Here is a 13,853-nt window from a genome sequence, read left to right as displayed (position 1 = left end):
ATGAACCTGTGGGTGGGGGGCGGCGGGAGAACCGTGCCGGGCTGGGGGAGCAGGTGCAGGGGGACCCGGCAGTGCCGGTGCCGGGAGGGGTTGGGGGCTTCCAATCTTGCTGACAAAGGCAGAACGCGATCCCCCGGCTGGAAATTGGAGTTAGATAAATTCAACCTTGAAATTTCCCAGCAGCCGGAGCAATTAAACGCCGGAGCGGGCGGCGGGCGGGGGCGGGGAGGGGGCTCCGGCAGCCTGGGATCAAACCGATTTGGGAGAGGTTTGCAGGCTGCTCCCGGCATGTGCCAGCCTGGGAGCGTGGCCGCCCCCGGCACGGTGCTGCCGGACGGGCCCCGCTCCGACGGGCACACAAGGCCCCTCGCCCGCCGGCGTGCGGGGCGCGGCAGGCCGATGCGGCAGCATTTGCGCGGCTGCTTCGCACGCGGCTTTTGTCCTCTCCGGCGGCTCACTCGCCTGGCTGGCGGCGACGCGATGCAGGGAGGCGAGGGGAGACGGTGGAGCTGCCGCTGCTGCATGTGCTGCCAGCTCCCGCTGCTTGCCGGGGGACTGTGCCTCTGCTGGGGCGCAGGCGAGCCACGTCCCCTGCTCCCGCCCTGGCTGCCTGGGCCCCTGTGAGCCGTGGGCCGCTCCGGTAGCACCGCGCGGCACGAGGGCACCGTGCCGGACACGAGGCCCCGGGCACGCAGCGGGCAGGGGCGGGGAAGGGGCACAGCCCTTCTCCCCCCGCTCCCAGCCCCAGCCTGCGCCCGTGCCCTGGGCTGGGTCGCAGCTGATGCCCCGTGACACGCACCAGGAAATTGCCGCTCAAGCTAATTCCTCGTTCTTGCGCAGATCGGGCCCCGCAGAGCAAACCCCCCTGCAACTCCAGCTGCTCGGGGACCGGGGGGAACGCTGCCGCGAGCCCCGGGCCGGCAGCGCCTGAGCACTCCAGCCGGGCTGGGCCCTGGGCACCGGGCAGGGCAGGCAGGAGCCGGGCTGGGACCCAGGCGGATCTCCGGCTGCAGCGCTCGCCCTGAGGGGACGCGGCGTCACCCCTGCCCCCTCGCCCCTGCCCGTCGCTCCGCAGCCGCCGACGTGAATCCCGGGTGCCCAGGGACGCTCCCGGGGAGCAGTGCCGCCACCTCCTTCCCTCCTCGACCCCCCACTCGTACCCCACGAGCTGCCTGGGCAGCGCTGAGCCCACAGCAGCCGCTGCGGGCAGGGTGAGGGCACGGGCACGGGCACGGGCCGCAGGGATGCAGCGCAGGCACGCTCCCCACCCCTGTGGCAGGCCGGCCGCCCCCTCCCCACTCGCCGCCCCAGCCGCCCCCCGGCCCCCAGCCCCGGCGTGGGGCGAGCCTCGGTCCCCGGCTCGCTGCCAGGCGGGGGAAGCGTCAGCTCCAGCTGCCGGGAACACAGGATGGGAAAAGCTTTTCACCCCAAAGCAGGACACACAGTGGAAAACAAAAAGAGACCTCTGAATTTTTGCAGGAACATTGGAGCTTCCTGCGGAGCGGGGCAGAGCGCCCTGCGCTGGCCAGGCGCCCGCAGCCGGCCGGGACGGTGACGGGCACGGCTGCTCGGAGGGAGCCAGGGGCAGCGCGGGGCAGCGCACCCCGGCACGGCACTGCCAGCACCCGCCTTGGCTCCCACGCCTCCGTCCCGCTGGGGCTCAGCTCCCCTTGGGGGGTCCCCGGGGGTCTGTGGCTGCGTGCAAGGCCTGAGCCCTCGGCTCCCCAGCCGCGCCCCAGCCCCCTGTGGCCGCTGCCAGCCCGGCCGGGGCAGGCGGCAGCGCCCGGATGTGCCGGGGCCGAGCCCCTCGTGCCCTTTCCCTCGGCAGCTGTGCCAGGCTCTGCACCGCTCGCGTGCGTGTGCACGTGCGGGGGGGGATGTGTGTGCACATGCGAAGGTGTGCGTGCACGCGTGGGGGTGTGCGTGCTCTGGAGACCGTCTGTGCCAGTGCCCTGTCCCCCCCGCTCAGGACACCCCATCTCGGGGGCACCCGTGGCTCCAAGCACCAGCAGCTCCAGATGCCCCAGCTCAGAGGCACCCGCAGCGGGGAGCACCCGGGGACGCCCACCCCTGCGTGCTCGCGGCCCCGCCGCAGCCGGCCGGGGAGCAGGCTGGTGGGACGCCCCACGCCGCGCTGGGGTGCCTGTGCCACACCGGCAACTCCCCGTGCCGGGGTAACGCGATTAGGGGCGGGAGGCGGCAGCTCAGCCCGCTAATACGCTTACGCCCCGGCACCACGCTCTGCCCCTGATCTATTATTTAGTGGATCCATTTCAATAACGCGTCTCCGTGCCGAAGCGCCTGGCGGTAACTCGATTAGGGGCACTCCCAGCCCCGCGCCGGAGCTGGAGCTGCAGAGCAGTTTGCACATGGAAATTGCTTGCAAATGAATTTTCCTTTAATAAGGCGAATAGCTCGGTGCAAAATTAAACCATCGGTAGTGGAGACAAGCGGGGCATCACCGGGGAGCTGCCGGCAGCGCCGCGCCCTGCGCCGGGGGAGGAGACCCGGCCAATTATTGGCAATAAATCCTGACCCCGCTCGCAGGGCCGGTGGCCGCGGGCAAAGCTACGACTAATGGGATTACACCTCGCCCCGGTAAACGGGGATTAATGTGCCGGGAGCCAGGGGACGCCGGGGATCCCCTGCCAGGGGCTGTTGGCAATGATCTATTCATTAACACGCGCCGGCCTCGCTGCGCGCACCAGAGCGGGGCCGACCCCGGCTTCATTACGCAGCGAGCACGGAGGGGAGCGGTGGCGGTGGCGGGGACGGGGACGGGGATGGGAGCACTGGGGGCTCGTCCCCCCCGGGAGCGGCGGGGCAGTGGGGGGCTGGGGCCCAGCGCACGCCTCAGCTGCTCCCACACGCGTGTGCGGGTGCAGGTGCAGCCCGTGCAGGCGGGCGCTCACGCCCGTGTGCCTGGTGTGGACATGTGTGCGCAGCCGCCTCCCCCAGCAGGCACCCCCAGCTGCGTGTGCGGGCGCAGCCGTGTGCAGGCGTGTGCAGGCGTGTGCAGATATGTGCAGGAGTGTGCAGGCGTGTGCAGGCGTGCAGCGGCCATGCATGGAGGTGCTCACGGAGCACTACGATGCCAGCTCACGTGCAGAGCTGCCACGCGCGCGCGCAGGCACGCGCACGCAGATGGAGGCACATGTGCCGGGGACCGGCCGGGCTGGGGGCAGGAGCAGCACGCAGCCCTGGGGGGGGGGACCCAGGCAGGGACGAGGGAGGATGCTGCAGGGACCCCCGCCCAGCGCCGTGCACGGGGGAAGCGGCGTGCTGGGGTCAGGGGGTCCTGCCACCCCCGGATCCAGCTGCCACCCCCCCCCCCCCAGGACCCCCTCCCCGCTCTGGGGCCTCCATATGGGCCTGGGCCAAACTCCAGCCAAATGGGCCGGGGGGGGGTTGCATTTCAAAGCCTCCGGCTGGAGCAAACGCCGCTGCCCCCCCGCCGGGCTGTCGCCCGCCTGCGCCCCCTGACCCCGGCCACGGCAGCGCTGGCGGGGACGGTCCTGTCCCCCTCCCCGGTGACGACGGGGCAGTGCCGCCGAGCCACCGGGAGCCGTGGGGCAGGAGCTGGGGACGCTCTGGCAAGAGGCCTGCGCTGGGTGGCCCCACGCTGGGACCCCCCCGGGGGTCGAGGTCCCTTCTGAGGGTGACCCGGGGCTGGTGGCTGCGCTGGCCGGAGGAGAGGGGCAGCGGGGGGGATGCGTCGGGTGGTGGCGGGGAGCAGGCTGGGGCAGTGGGTCGTGGGAAACCCGTCGCACCGTGGGGCAGAGCCGTCGTGTGGGGCCGCGTGCCCGCTGCCCGCGAAGGCGGGGGGGCTATTTATGACAGGGCAGGCAGGAAGCGGGCAGGCAGCACCGTCTCACCGCGGCTGCTTCCTTCCCCGCGCCGCAAATAGCCGGGATGGGGCGGCCAGCGGAGGCGGCCGGTGCAGGGGCTGCGCGGGGCGGGGGACGCCGAGGACCCGCTCCCCTGTGCCGCCCCCGGCGGCCCCCAGCCCGGGGCCTGGGCGGAGGTGCCGGCGGGTGCAGGCACGGCACGGGGAGCGGGTGCTGCTGGAGACCCTGGCCCACCCTCGCTGGGCGCAGCCGGGGCGGGGTGGGGGGCTCTGGCCGTGGCCCGAGGGGTACCTGCGTGTGGGGCACCCCGGCCCCTGTCCCCCCGATGGCCCCGTGGCACCAGGACCCCCGGGGAAACCCAGACGCCGTGGGGCGCGGGCACCTCCGGGGCCGGGGGGTGAGCGCAGGGTGGCGGGTGCGGTGGCGGGGCCGGCATGGCGATGCGGCCATGCGGATTCAATTAGGGCGCGAGCGCGGGGGGCTCGGCTCAGCCCCGCGCTGGGCAGCGCGGTGAGGAAATGGCTCGTCTGAGCCGCTGACAGCCCGGCCCTGCGCCCAAGATGAACGACCGCCGGATTAAAGCTCCGCACGCTGACAGGGCGCACCTGAGCGAGGAGCAGGGCCGGGGCGGCCGCGGGGGGGGCCAGGCACCCCGGCCCCGGCACTGCCGAGGGGCCGCCGAGAGGCCGGGAGGGGGGTCCCGGCTGGCCCATGGGACGCGGCACCGGGGGGGACGCACCCCAGGGACGGGCACCCACGACCCTGCGGGACCAGGCGGTGGGTGGGTGGGTGGGTGCAGGTGAGGGGGGCACCCACAGCAGCGCCCCGCACAGGGTGACACTTGGGGACGGCCGGGCCGCAGCGGCACAGCTCCTCTGGCGCACGTCACCCTGCGGGACCGGCCGGGCTCCGGCCGCGAGCAGGGACCCCCGGCTGGGGCCAGCTCGGTGCCCGCTGCGGGACCGGCCCAGCCTGCGTCCCCAGGGCTGCTGGGGCCAGCGGCAGCCGTGGGTGCTGCCGGACCCTCGCCGTCGTGCCGGGGCAGCGCACCCTGCTCGGGGCTGCCGGTGCCAGCTGGGGAAGCACGGAGCGTGGTGGGGTCTGGGGGGGCTCACACGTGGGGGGGCTCACAGACGCGGGGGGCTCACGCCCGGCTCCGGCCCCACGTGCTGCCCTCGGCCGGGCTGCCCGGAGTGCACGGCCCTCCCGGTGCCCCACGGCCCTCCCCGTGCCCCACAGCCCGGCGTGCCCCACGGCCCCTTGCAGCGCCGTGGTGCTGCCCCGAGGCGTGGGGCTGGACTGGGCAGGAGGATTGTGCCGGGGAGGGCTGGGGGCACCCCGGGGTCCCGCTTGGCTCAGTGATGGGCTGGGGGCTGCTGCCCCGGGGGGGGGGCACCCGGTCCCGCGGGGACCTGGGGGGACCCGTCCATCGGCCGGCAACCGTTGGGCTCGCAGTGTGCGAGGCCGGGGGGATCGATGGGCTGCGGCGGGTCACCGATATCATTAACCCCGGCGAGGCAGCCGGCCGCGCTGCCCAGAGGTTAATTAAAAAGAAAACTGCAACGAAACACGGCAGCGGTGGCGGGGGGGCCGGTGCGGCGGCACCGGCGCGGGCAGCGGGCACGATGCCGCCGGGGGCTGCCGTCGACCGCACCCCCGGTGCAGGCGGTCACGCGGGGGGTCAGGGGGTGCGGGACAGCGGGGTGAGCAGGTGGCACCCGGGGCGTCCCCGTCCCACGCGTTCCCCGCAGCCCGGGGGCTCGCGGGGCGCAGCGTGCGGGGGGTGCGGGCAGGGGCTGGGGCACGCTGCGGGCGGGGGGTCGGGGCTGGAGCCGCGGCGTCGCTGCCCGCAGGCAGCAGGAGGGCAGGAGCTCGGCCGCCTGCGTCGGTGCTGCCCGCGCCTGCCTGGTTGTGCAGGGGTGCCCAGGTGGGATGGGGGGGGTTGTGTGCGCGTGCGCGCGCCGGTGTGTTTGTGTGCGCACACACGTGCGTGTGCGCGTGCACCGCCATCAGTGTCTGCGTTTGGGTACCTCAAACGGGCACCCATGTGCCCCAGAGCGGGGGGACCCAGCTGGCCTGGCAGGGGGCACGGGGAGGGCCGTGCCACGCTGTGCCATGCCGCGCCGTGCCACGCCGTGCCGCATGGCAGAGCCGGGCGGGAGGAAGAAGAGCCGTCGCAGAGGAAGCCCCATCCTTCCTCTTCCTCCCGTCCCAGCCCGGCTCTATTCTTAGCCCCGGTCTGTCCTGCATCCTCCCTGCCCGGCCCTGCGCCCCAGTGGGACCCTCGGGGCGGGAGAGCGGGGGACCCCACCGCGGGGACCCCGTCCCTCCCTTGGCCCCACTCCACGCCCCCAGCCGCCGCCGTCACTCTAGACCCGACAGCTGTGCCGCAGCGGCTGCCCCACGGCACGGCACGGCACGGCACGGCACCGCACGGCGTGGCATGGCACGGAGGTGGGGGCCGGCGGCCAGTGTGCTGGCGCAGGGTCAGCCCCTCCTGCCCACCAGCGTCAGCCCTTGCGCAGACCCCAGCGTCGCCAGGGGTCCCCCGGCCTGTCCCCGTCCCGTGGGCTGGCTGGGGGGGGGCGTCTGCCCCCCGGGGCTGGGGGTGTGGGGGGAGATGGAGCCCATGGGGCAGCGGGGGGGGAAGGATGGGGTGGGGGACGGCGCCTCCGGGGACGGTGCGCATCTGGATGTGGGGACAGGGGATGGCACCTCTCTCTGGTGACGGCATCACCCCTGGCGCGGGGACGCTGGGGACCCTGCCTGTCCGTGCATCCCGGGGACACGTCGCTGTGGGTTTGGGGACCTGCGAACGGTGCCTCGTTGGGTTTGGGGACCGGGGAAGCGTCCCCCCGGCTGGGGCAGGGGCTGCACGGGTGCCCGCCGTGCCCAGGCCCGCGGTGGCCCGGCTGGCCGCAGTGGTCTGCAGTGACCCCCGCGTGGCGGGGCTGTCCATAGGCAATGGCAGGCGCGGCGGGGTCAGCACGGCAGCACCGCATTCCTGCTCCCGGCGGGGCGATCCGGTTACCCGCCGGCCCGGCTGCCGGCCCCGTGATTAATCTTCCCGGGTGCCCTTTGGAATTTGCCGCCCGAGGCCCCGCAGGGTGCAGGGGCTCCAGCCGGGCATGCCAGCCCAGACGTGCCGGCGGCCAGCCCGGCACGGGAGCAGGAGCAGGCTGGGCGAGCGGGATGGTGGATGGGGACGGGCATCGTCCTCTTGGCCCCGGCGCCGGCCCCGGTCCCAGCCCTGCTGGGGTGACTGCAGCCCGAGGACGGGGACGGGGACAGGGATGGAGCCGCCCCCCAGTTCATCCCGCTGGGACCACCCCTCCACCGCGCCGAGGACCCTCCCTGCCCCACCAGCCCCTGCACCGTGGCGGGTGCCCGGTGCCGCCGAGCCGCCGGCAGAGCCGCTGGGTACGGGCGCTGCATAATTGCGGAGCGGGAGAGGGGCCTGCGCCGCCCGCGTGATTGGGGATCACATGCAATTAGCCGCCAGACGGAGACGCGGCATTTCAATAACCCACCGAATTGACTTAGGGAGAGTGGGACCGGGTGGGCAGCAGCCGCGGCAAAATGAGCCCCCCCCGCGCTGGGAATGGGGCTCCAGGGACGCCCCGCCAGCCTCTGCTCCGCCGTGGGACCCCGGCCGGCACCCCCAGCCTGCCCCGGGCACACGGCGGGGGGTGGGCAGCGGGACCCCCTGCCCTGGCCGGCGACGGGCTGCAGACGGGTGCGGGGGGAAGCGGGGCGGGGGGTGCCTGGGGCCGCGGAGCCCGGCCTGGGCAAGGGGCAGCGGTAACGGGGCCGGAGGGAGGGCTCGTGGTCCCCCCGCGGTGCTCTCAGCCTGACGCAGCCCGGGGGCCCTCCCGCCCTGCCGGAGTCGGGGGCCCCGCACGCCCCCCGCGCCCACGGATGCCCCTTCGGTATCCCCTGCCTGCTGCCGGGGTCCCGCTCCTGCCGTCCCAGCCAGACGGCGAGGACGGGGCCGCTGCCGCGGGAGCGAGCCTGGACCCCGCCTGCGGCCCCGGCACGGCAGAGCCGCCGCCGGGTGGAGAAAGGGCACGCGGGGGCTGCCGGGCCTCAGCACGCCCGGACGCCGGCACGCTGGGGAGGGCATCGACGCTGGCACGGCCGCGGCAGGGGCTCAGGCTGGTGTGTGTGTGGTGTGGCTGGGACCCCCGGGGCTGAGCCCAGCGATGCCCTGGCAAGGCTGGGGGTCTCAGGGCACGGTCCTGGCACCCCCTCCTGCCCGGTGGGAGCTGCTGCGGGGAGCCGCCAGCTGGGAGCGGGCATGCCGGGGCACTGGCCGTGCCTCTGCCCGCGGTGCAGCCGGGAGCGGGCCGGGAGTGCCGTTCTGCTGGGCACGGAGCCGCCGGCTCCGCCGGGACCCAGGGCTTCCTGCGAGGAAGGTGGGACAAGGAGGGGAAGACAATAAAACCCAGGAAATGCTCTGAATAGCGAAGGTAACCACTGTGCCGGGCCTGCGCCGCCGGCACTGAGCCGAGCCGGAAGCCTCGGGGCGCTGGGGGTGGCCGGGCAGGGATCGGGGCGGCGGGGACCCTCCCGCAGCCCCGATGCGGGCAGCACCGTGCGGTGCGTGGGGCCGGGCCGAGCCCTCGCCCTCCGTGGGCATTTCCGCTCTTGCCGTGATTTGCCCTGCAAGCCTGACCCCGGGTCCCGCCCGCGAAACCGCGGCCGGTTTTACTGCCGGTTTTACCCCCGCCTGGGGCTGTGGGGTCCCCGGCCGTGCCCCGGGTCCCTCGGGGAAGCGGGGGGTGTCCCCGGGCGGGATGGCTCTGGGGCAGCTGCTTGCCCGTGCCCACGGCACCTTTGCTGGGGACGAAGCATGGCGGGTCGGCGCTGCGGGGACCGGCTGCCGTGCCGCGGTGTGCGTCCCTGTGCCGGCCCGGCAGCACCACGGGGTCAGGCCAGGGTCCTTCTCCTGCCCCGGGCAGCTCCCAGGTGAACGTGGGTTTGGCTGGTGCCCCTTGACGGGGCTGGGGCTGGGGCCGGGGCCGGGGCCGTGGGCATGCGGCCGGCCGCACCGCGCTCCCCCGAGCCTCCCAGCGCCGAGTGATTTATGGCCGGGGGAAGCGCGCGGTGCAGACAGATTGGGCCATAAAACCGGGGCAGGAAGTCGCCCGACTTCAAAGGCCACGCAGGGCTGTGGCCGCAACAATAGCGGGGCCGGCGAGCACCGCGCCGCGGCACCCACGCTGTGGCCTGCGCTGGCCCGGCCCCGCGGACCCAGCCGGCACCCCCGCCCACGAGCACCCCACACCCGCGCCCCGTGCGCGCCGGCACCCGCGTGTGCGTCCCGCGTGTGCGTCCCGCGTGCACGGCCCCTGTGCGTCACGCGCACGTCCCGTGCGCGCAGCCGTCCCAGTGGTCCCACCCGTGTGCGCAGCGGTCCCAGCTGGCAGAGCCCGGCGTGCATGCCAGGGCAGCGGTCCCGCCGTGCATCCCCCCGTGCCGGGGCCCGGCGGCACGCAGGAAGGCCGGGGGGGGCGTGGGCAGCCGCAGCCTCGCAGACAAAGGGCCGGAGGAAACACCGTCATCCAAGATAAACCGGGAAAGGTGAGGGGGTGCCCTCCCGCCCCGCTCCCACGGCCCTGCTGCGCCGCGCACCCACGCCTTGAGATGGGCTGGAGGCGCCCGGCCCCGGCGCCCCGCTTGCCGGGGGCACACGCCCTGCCGCCAGCCAGCACCGGGAGGGTGCCGGGCCCAGGCTTGTCTCCACAGCCGGGGCTGGGTGCCAGGGGTGCTGGCCGTGCCGGTGGTGGGGCTGGGTGCCACGGCCGCTCCCATCACCAGCCTGGGCTGCTCCGAGCTCTCCCTGGGGACCGCACCGGTCCCAGCCGCCCGGCCCGGGGTGCGGACGGCGTGGCCGCGGGGGTGTCGCGGTCCTGGGGGCTGCCGGCGGGCGCCGGGAGGGGAGAGGGCTCCCTGCGGCGAGTGCCGCTTTCCCAGGCCCCTGCAGCCGCATCCCTCGGTGCCAGGGCAGGATCCGCCGTGGCCCCTCCGTCCGCAGGAAGGTGCCCCCCCGCCCCACGCTGCTGGGGCGTCCCGGTGCCAGCACCAGTGCCCACATCCGTGGGAAGCCGGCAGGAAGCCGGGCGCTGCTGTCCCGCCTGCCCCGGTCCTGCCGCCTCCATGCGGGGCATGGCAGGGGCCCGGTCGGTGTCGGCGCGGTGCCGGAGGGCGCGTGGGCACAGCATGCCGGCCCGTCAGAACCGCACGGCGTCGTTTAAAGACGATCAGGCGGTGACAGGAATTAAATTGTGTTTTGATTTTCTCATTAGCTTAATCTCCAGCGCGCCTCGTTACGGGGTAATTTCCCTGTGCCGACATGACAGCTCATTCCCACCATGACAGCCATATGCCAGTGCGCCCGTGCCACGCGCCGGCAGCCACTGGGGTGCCCGGCAGGGATGGCCGTCTGCCCCGATGGCCCCGGTGGGTGCCCCCGGGGTGGGCTGCGGCGTGGGAGGGGGTCGGGGCGTGCGGCGATGCCGGCCGGGCCCTGGCACACGTGTCCCCGCAGTGCCCATCCATCCTGCGCCCCGCAGAGCAGCTCTGGCGGGTCCCGCTGTGCCGCGGGCTGGCGGCCGAGTGGGGCCCCACGGTGCGGCCCGGCAGCCGGCCCGGCAGCCTGGTGCTGCCACGCCGGCAGTGCCTGGGCTGGAGCCGGGAGGATGCAGCGATGCCGTGCAGGGCGGCCCGTCCAAGGCACGCGTGTGTAGGTGTCGCAGGGCTCACCCCGCGCACCGGGTCCCCCGGCGTGCCCCGCTCACCCCGGCGATGGGGTGTGAAGGCGGTGGCAGGCGTGGGCGGCTCATTTGTCTCTGTCAGGAGCCGGCACGGGAGCCGGTGCCGCCGGAGCGTGGCGGGGACAGCGCGGCCGGGGGTGCTCAGCACCGCCCTGCAGCCCCGCTCGCCCGTGGCACGGCCGGTGCCAGCGCCACGCGCCGGCTGCCTGGGCGGCACTGGGGGTCTGGCCCCTGCGCCCGCCTGCAGGATGGGGCAGGGGCTGGGGGGGTGAGCGGGCCCCCCCGAGCGAGCACTCGTGGGGCAGCTGGGTTACACGAGGCCTTTGGAGGGGGCCGTGCTGCGCCCCTCTGCCAGGCACCCCCGGCCCCACAGCCCCCCGTGGGGTCCAGCTCCCCCCTGCGGACCCCACCCATCGCCTGCCCCTGGGGCCAGCAGGAGAAGGGGGATGAGCCCCAGCGAGGGGCAGTGGGGAGGGACCGTGGAGCAGGAGGGGGGCCACAGGACGGGGTGCTTGGGGACCTCGGCATGGGAGGGAGGGGTGGTGATGCTGTGCTCCCGGGCCGGGCCGTGCCCCCCGTGCCCCCCGCCCTGGTACTCTGTGGCGCTCCCCGGGCACAGGGGCTGCAGCGCCATGGGGCTATGGGGGCGAGGGGTCCCTCCGAGGGGTCTCTCCCGTCCTGCTGGCAGCCCCACAGCCCTGTGACGAGCTCATCCTCCCACTGAGCCCCCCCGTTACCGCCCGCCCGGGACCCGTCTGCACCTGCAGGGCCCTGGCACGGCCGGAGCATCCCCGCGGCACGGCGGGCGACCCATGGCGGCACATCCCTGCCCCGGCATCACCACACGGGCTGAGGTGGGCGGCTGGGGCCATTCACCCCTTTGCCCCCTGCCCGGGCCCTTCGCCGGCCCCAGGACCCTCCGGGCCGGGGGGGGCCACCATCCCCGGTGCGGAGCCAGGCTCGCTCCGGGGACCTGGGGGCAGGGGAGTGGGAGCCCCGGGGGTCCCCGCACAGCCGAGGAGCTCCCGGGGACCCCAGCCCCCCGGCCGTGGGGAGCCGCGCGGGGGGGGCCGTGCTGTGCCCAGGCCGTGCCCAGGTCCTCCCGGGCAGGGCTGCGCGGCCCCCGCCGCCCCCGGGCCAGGGCCAGCCAGAACGGGGGGGGGCTCAGGTTTCCCGCGCTGCCGGGCTGGAGCCTGGGGCCGTGAGCCCATGACGGGGGGCCGGGATATCAAAGCGCCTTCGCCCCACGCTAACCGGCGTGACCGTGGCTCGCAGCCGGCCCCCGCAGCCCCCACGGCCGGGCCAGGGGTGCGGGGCCCCATCCCAGCCCCGCTGCCCCCCCCCCCGGCACTGCCTGCGGCCTCAGCCTGCGCCGGGGCTCCCCGCACCCCCGAGACCACCCTGCACCCCCGGGCTCCCTCTGCACCCCCTGGGCTCATCCCGCATCCCGCATCCCCCACCCGGGCTCGTCCTGCACCCCGGGCTCCCCCTGCCCCCCTGGGTCTCCCCGTCTCCCCTCGCTCCCCTGCTCTCTGGGGCTGCCCCACACCCCCAGCTGCCCCTGGCCCCCACGGGGCCCCGGCACCCCCGGGGGGCACGCTGCAGCCCCCGGCCCGGGGGCGATGGGGCCAGGCTGCGGGCAGGGGGCTGCTGGCACCGACCCCCGCGCCCGCCCCCGCTCCCGTCCCGGCGGGGGCTCATTTACCAACGTCAGCCCCGCAGTTGGTTTGAATTAGGCTCCTCCACGGCCGGCGCTGATAAGTGAGGGGGCGCGGGGCTGGGGGGCGCGGGGGGCTCCCGGCCCCACTCCCGCTTCCTGCTCTGCCGTCTGTAGCCGGCTGCCAGAGCCGCTGCTGAAAGACACGGGGCCGGCCCCCGCCTCGCCGCCCCCGCCGTCCCGCCGTCCGTCCGTCCGTCCGTCCACCCGCCCGCCCGCTCCCATGGCCACGCTGCCCTCCCCGCTCCCCCCGCAGGTGGCCCCGGCTGGGACCCGGGTCCCGCACCCCCACCCGCACCCCTCCGGCCCCGGCTGCCCCAGGGGGCTGGGGGCTCCGGCGGGTGCCGGGGTGGCTCGGGGCCCGGGCAGCCCCGTGCCGCGGGACGGAGCGGTGCCGCACCCGGCCAAGCCGTGCCGGGGTGCCGACCGGCCCCGCGCCCCCGCAGCACCCCGGGGCCGCCCGGCAGGACCCGGCGCGGGGACGACCCTGGCGCCACGGGGCATCTGTGGGGCGGGGCGGGGGGCACAGCGTCCCCCGCTCCCCACCAGCCCGGACGGCCCCGGCCAGGCGCGGATCCCCGTCCCGGGATGAGCGGCGCAGCCCCACGTCCCGCCGGCCCCTGGCCTCTGCCCACGTCTCGCCTCGTACTTAGCAGGGGCTTTCGGCACGGGGGGGGCCGTGGCCGCCCCCGCGCCTGAGTGAGGGATGGCCGACAGCTGGGCCAGGGAGAGGGGCCGGTAACCGGATCCCCCGGCAGCGGCTCACGGGGTCCCGGGCGCGGGGTCAGCCACGGTGCGGAGCCAGGGGTGAGGGACGGGCCACGGCCCGTGTCCCCCACGGGCTGGGGACCCCCAGGGCTGGGCGGGTGGGCGCAGGGCACCTGGAGGGGACAGCCCGCCCCATGGGGCCGCGCCACGTCCGCCGAGGCCGGGGGGGTCCCGGGCCGCTGCCTGCCCCGGGACGGGACGCCCAGCTCCGGGGGCGCGGGTGGGAGCGGAGGGGCTGCCTGCCCCAGCGAGCCCCGGCACCGTCATCGCCATGCCGGGGGGGGGGCGGGAGGGGAACGGAGCAGGGCCGGGGATCCCCGGCAGGACCAGGACGTCCCGCCCGGCTCCGGGCCACCCCTCCGAGGGCACCCGGCGCCCCGTCCCTGAGCCCCGTGGCCAGGGCTCCCTCCGGAGCCGCTTTCCCGGAGGGCCGGGACCGGGGAGACGGCACCTGTTCCTCGGCCCGGACAGGGGACGCAGCCGCCAGGTCGCGGGGCGAGGGGAGCGCGTCCCAGCCCCGCACCGGGGGACCCCCCCCCGCACCGGCGGACCCCCGAGCCGCCCTGTGCCGGCAGCTGAGCCCGGGGGCCGCCGCACGCGCGACCCCGCCGCGCTCCGGCAGCGGCCCAGATGGCTGCGATCTCGTCCCCACAATAGCGGGCTAATTAGGCAAGCGCTGGGGAGCGAGGGGGGGCCGCCCCGTCCCCCCCCCCCCCAGGCAATCAAAGGGCCCGTGACTTTATT

The sequence above is a fragment of the Ciconia boyciana genome, chromosome 5, assembly GCF_034638445.1.
Source record: "Ciconia boyciana chromosome 5, ASM3463844v1, whole genome shotgun sequence".
NCBI lineage: Eukaryota > Metazoa > Chordata > Aves > Ciconiiformes > Ciconiidae > Ciconia > Ciconia boyciana.
Note: the sequence above shows the minus strand (reverse complement) of the source record.